Raw genomic sequence first — 6,000 nt, forward strand, 5'->3', positions numbered from 1 at the left:
CGACAAACGAGAACAGTTAATCCAATCCACAGATTATAAGTATTTAGTGATGGTTAAACTGTTTTTTATTATATGGACTGCATGGGTACAAAAAACGAAAACCAGATATTGTTGACACTCCTTCGATTCTGCGACTGGTTTCTGGTCTCACCAGCGGGATACACTTTTAAAAAGGGTCCTGTAGTGACTACATTATGGGTTCATGTTCTCCTCTTACTGTTGGTTGTGTAGTGGGAGGGAACCAGTTCTGGCACTAGGGGCAGAGGGGAGGATTATTAACGTTGCAACTTCCTGTTTAGACACAACAGTTTTGGTAAGCTATTTTCTGGTCCTGTACTGAGAGTACAAGTTGTTATTTTGATTAAACAGTTATCATTACGTTGCCTACGTCTTTCCTTTTTCCTCCGGCACTACACTGGTGACCCCGACGTGGATTTTTGTTAACGTAATTGTGTACAAAAACCAGCGAACGAACATTACAATCCTGCAAAATGTCCGGGCGAGGAAGACGTTCAAACCAGCGGCAGCCATCACCATCCCCTGTCAGGGTAACGCGTGGTGCGCACACTCCCACTCTCAAGCTACCAGAGTTCTGGGACTCAACGCCTGCTGCATGGTTTGCTATTGTAGAGGCACATTTCAACAAAAGTGACATCGATGACGACGACGACCGGTACAACCATGCTGTGGCAATGTTGGGCAGCTCCACCGCAGCTCGAGTGGTAGGTTTTTTGTCTGCTCCCCCGACGACGAACAAATATGAGCGCCTCAAGGCCCTGCTTCTAGAGACATTTGAACTGTCCACTGCGGAGAGGGTGCGTCGCCTATTTGCCATGTCGGACTTGGGTGACGAGAGGCCTTCTGCGCGCATGGAGAGGATGCTAAACCTGCTCGGTACAGAAGACCCCATGATCCTCTTCACAGAGCTGTTCATGCGCACATTGCCAGCTCAAGTTAGGATGGCGCTGGCCAACACCGTCATCATGGAGCCCCGCGCCCTGGCCAGGGAGGCGGACCGGTTCGTCTTGGCCATGCCTCAACGGTCCCCCGACCTGCTCGCTCCCGCGGCCGCCCCGCCACCCGACCGTCGCAGGAGAGCGAAGGATGACGCCAGACCTTCTGGCCAGCAGGGTAACGCTGCGGGCCATTGTTTCTACCACGCCACTTTTGGCGCCAAGGCCAAACGGTGCCGCTCACCCTGCACCTTCGGACCGACGGGAAACGGCGGGGCCGGCACTCAGTAGTGGCCCTGAGCGCTGGCGTCACCAACAGGCTGCTCTTCATACAAGACACCGCCTCTGGTCGCAGTTTCCTTTGTGACACAGGTGCCCAGTGGAGCATCATTCCGGCAGAGAGATCGGATGTGGCGAAGGAGGAGCGTGGTCCGCAGTTGGCAGGCGCGGACGGCACACCTATCTGCTCTTATGGCACTAGGGCGGTGGACGTGTGCTTCGGAGGGCAATGCTTTTCGTGGGATTTTGTCATAGCGGCTGTCACATTTCCCCTCCTTGGTGCGGATTTTCTGTGCGCCCACAACCTGTTGGTGGACGTGGGGAACAGGCGCCTGGTCAACTCACAGACTTTCGCTTCCTTCGCCTGTACGCAGGGGGAGGCGGTCTACAGCGGGTGGTCCAATACGCTCGCCGAAAGTGACCAGTACCTTCGGCTGCTCGCCGAATTCCCCGACCTTACCAAGCCCACCTTCTCCGCGCCCGCGGTGAAACACGGAGTGGAGCACCACATCGAGACCGAGGGGCCTCCCCTCCACGCCAGGGCCAGGCGCCTCAACCCGGAGAAGCTGGCCATCGCCAGGGCGGAGTTTGCGCATATGGAGCAGGTGGGCATCGTTCGGCGCTCGAGCAGCCCCTGGGCGTCTCCCCTGCACATCGTCCCTAAGTCAGACGGCGGGTGGCGCCCATGTGGGGACTACCGCCGCCTCAACGACGCGTCCAAGCCTGACCGCTACCCGGTCCCACATGTCCAGGACTTTTCAGCGAACCTGGCAGGCAAACGCTTCTTCTCCAAAGTGGACCTGGTACGGGGGTACCATCAGGTGCCGGTGCACCCCGAGGACGTCCCTAAGACGGCCGTAATCACGCCATTTGGACTCTTCGAGTTTCTGCGGATGCCGTTCGGCCTGAAGAACGCGGCGCAGACCTTCCAACGCCTCATGCACTCGGTGCTCCGGGACCTACCATTCCTCTTCGTCTACTTGGATGACATCCTCGTCGCAAGCACCACGGAGGAGGAGCACCTGTCCCACCTCCGGGCCCTTTTCACACGGCTCAGCCAACATGGGCTGATTGTCAATCCGGCGAAGTGTGAGTTCGGACGGAACACCATCGACTTTCTCGGGCACCGGGTCTCCGCAGAGGGGGTGACCCCCCTCCCCTCGAAGGTGGAAGCTGTCGCTGCTTTCCCGCGCCCCAGCACAATCAGCGAGCTCAAGGGGTTCATCGGGATGGTAACCTTCTACTATCGCTTCCTCCACCACATCGCTCACATCCTGCGGCCTCTGTACGATGCCCAGAAGGGCAAGACTCTGAAGCAGCCGGTGGACTGGACGGCGGAGCGTGTCAAAGCCTTTCAGGACACCAAGGCGGCCCTGGCCCGCGCTGCCATGTTGGCCCACCCCTCGCCCTCGGCACCCACTGCTCTCACCACGGACGCCTCTGACTTTGCTGTGGGAGCGGTGTACGAACAGTGGGTTGGGGACGCCTGGCAGCCTCTTGCATTCTTCAGCCGCCAGCTGTCTCCCAGAGAGCAAAGGTACAGCACATTCGACAGGGAGCTCCTCGGGCTGTGGCTTGCTGTCAGACACTTCCGTTTTTTACTGGAGGGCCGCGAGTTTACGGCCTACGTGGACCACAAGCCACTCACGCACGCCATGTCCAAGGTGGCGGAGCCGTGGTCCGACCGCCAACAGCGCCAGCTCGCCTACATATCCGAGTTCACCACAGACATCCAGCACGTTGCTGGGAAGTCCAACCAGGTCGCGGATTGTCTCTCCAGGGCGGTGGTTGGTGCGGTCCAACTGGGTTTGGACTACGCGCGCATGGCTGCAGACCAGGCCGCCGACCCCGCCGTCCAGGCTCTCAAGTTGTCGGACACAGGACTGCGCCTAGAAGAGGTGGTTTTCGGTGACGCAGGGGCCACGCTCCTGTGCGACGTCTCCATGGGTCAGCCACGACCGGTGGTCCCCGCCAACTGGAGGCGCCCCGCCTTCGAGGCGATACACGGCTTGTCTCACCCTGGTAGGAAACCGTCCTCACGGCTGGTGTCAGAGAAATTCGTCTGGCATGGGCTCAAGAGGGATGTGAGGGCCTGGGTAGACACGTGCATCGCCTGCCAGCGCGCCAAGGTGCATCGCCACGTCAAGGCCCCCCTGGAGCAGTTCTCTGTGCCTGAGCGGAGGTTCGATCATGTAAACGTGGACCTGGTAGGGCCGCTGCCCCCCTCGCACGGATACACCTATCTCTTTACCATGGTGGACAGGACGACTCGCTGGCCGGAGGCAGTTCCGCTCTCCTCAACGACAGCCCCCGACCTGGCCCGGGCGTTCATCGCGGTGTGGGTCTCCCGCTACGGCACCCCTGCTGATCTCTCCTCTGACCGTGGCTCACAGTTTACTTCAGAGCTGTGGGCAGCGGTGGCGGAGAATCTGGGGGTCAAGCTCCACCGCACAACCGCCTATCACCCGCAGGCGAACGGGCTCTGTGAGCGTTTCCATCGATCCATGAAGGCCGCCCTTCGAGCCAGCCTCACGGACAGCGACTGGCTTGACAAGCTGCCGTGGGTCATGCTGGGGCTCAGGACAGCGCCTAAGGAGGACCTCCAGTCGTCGTCCGCTGAGCTGGTGTTTGGACAGCCGCTGCGGGTCCCCGGTGACTTCATTCCCAAGTCAACGGAGCCCTGGTCCGCCGCCGCTCAGCGCGCCTCCCTGCTGGACAGCGCCAGGACCTTCGTCCCGGTCCCGACTACGCAGCATGGTGTCCCTACTTCGAGGGTGCCCCCGGAGCTGCACTCAGCGAGGTTCGTTTTCATTCGTCATGATGGCCACAGGACTCCACTACGTCCTCCTTATGACGGGCCTTTCCGTGTCATCGAGGCCGGAGCCAAGAACTTCATGGTTGACATGGGGGGTAGGCCTGAGTGTGTGTCCGTTGATCGCCTCAAACCGGCCCACTTGGACCTTGAACTGCCCCTGGACTTGGCCCTGCCACCGCGCAGAGGCCGGCCTCCAGTCCTACCTCCCCTGCCGCGCCCTGGCCATTCCCCCCTCCGACCCCGACAACCCCCCGCGGCTCGCGAGCCCCCGGTCGTCACTGCCCCCCGTCCTTCCCTGCAGGAGGACGTGATGGGCGATGTCACACCTCCTCCCGCACCTCCTGACTTTACCTACGATCGTAGGGGCCGGGCCATACGCCCTCCTCGCCGTGAGGATTTCCAATATTGAGGTGAACACTGGGGGGGCTGGTGTAGTGACTACATTATGGGTTCATGTTCTCCTCTTACTGTTGGTTGTGTAGTGGGAGGGAACCAGTTCTGGCACTAGGGGCAGAGGGGAGGATTATTAACGTTGCAACTTCCTGTTTAGACACAACAGTTTTGGTAAGCTATTTTCTGGTCCTGTACTGAGAGTACAAGTTGTTATTTTGATTAAACAGTTATCATTACGTTGCCTACGTCTTTCCTTTTTCCTCCGGCACTACAGTCCTATAATTGATTTGCCATTTGTAAGAGAAGATAAATAGAATACAAACCTGAAGGCACTAAAACTAGAAATCAGACAGTAACTCTTTTTTTTTCTTCTACAATGCTGAATGCTGCTGTTTAAATAGTTTTAACCAGTTGGTCACTGAGTACTGCAGAGTACTGTTTCTGTTGCTTGAATAAAGGCTGGCAGTCTTTAATAGCCAACTGTTGTTGTGGACTATACTGGGGAAGTATTTGTTATTATTCAGGAGTAAAACAATAAATACTAATATCGGATCGGTATCGGTATCGCAGATACCTGAAGCCCAGGTATCGGTATCGGTATCGGTAGTGAAAAAATGGGATCGGGACATCCCTAATAATAACCATCATTTTGTTTGCACATTCAGGTATGTTGTATGTATGTTGTATCCATGGGTATGGTTTAGTCTTGTGTGTTGTAATGATATGAATGGTATGATAACTGATAATTATTTGATGTTATGACAAAGGCAGAAAAGCCCTTTCGTCTTTGTGAGCGGTTGAGATGGGGTGAGAGCTGTTTTGTGCTGGAGCCTACCATCAATAATAACCATCATTTTGTTTGCACATTCAGGTATGTTATAAATAAAACAGCTTGAAAGTGAACCTGTGTGCCTGCCTGGTCTGTCCGGATTGTGAGGGGTTACAACTGGTGTACTCGCCCTTGCGACTTCAAAGGATCAGCCCATTGCCGATCCAACATCCTACGGACCCCAGGCCGGCTGTCGAAGAGCCCCATAGATGTATTGAGGTTCCATGAATGATACAGTTCTATGTATAGCAGACGAATTTATCAGACACAACGCAGAACGAGTACTACAGTAATATTTAGCAGGCAATTGAATAGTTAGTCTAGTACTGATCTAGTAATTATTTAGCTTGGGTAGCAGTAGAAATGATTTTAACTCAGGCATGATAATCGCTCACCTTTCGTCGAAATTAGCCGTTTTGAATCCAAAATAGGTGACTTCCCTGAATCATATAGATCCGATGAGTTTTTTTTTTTTTTTTTGGGGGGGGGGGGGCGGAGCGGCCCATTAGTCTGGAACGCACGTTGAACGTTCGAACGATAAGATGTTGATGGCCCATCAAATGCGCAGGCGTGAAGGGCTGAAACTGTAATGTGCGTGTGAAACTCCTTGGTGAAGAAATTGGTGACAGAACGTCAGCCGAGGTTTTTGTATGCTGAGAGAAGACAAGGACTGAAGTCGCAAATACTGAGATAAGAATGTAACGTTAACAAAATACAAATTGCTAGCTAAC

The sequence above is a fragment of the Nansenia antarctica genome (genome assembly GCF_963989245.1).
Source record: "Nansenia antarctica genome assembly, chromosome: 16".
NCBI classification, from domain to species: domain Eukaryota; kingdom Metazoa; phylum Chordata; class Actinopteri; order Argentiniformes; family Microstomatidae; genus Nansenia; species Nansenia antarctica.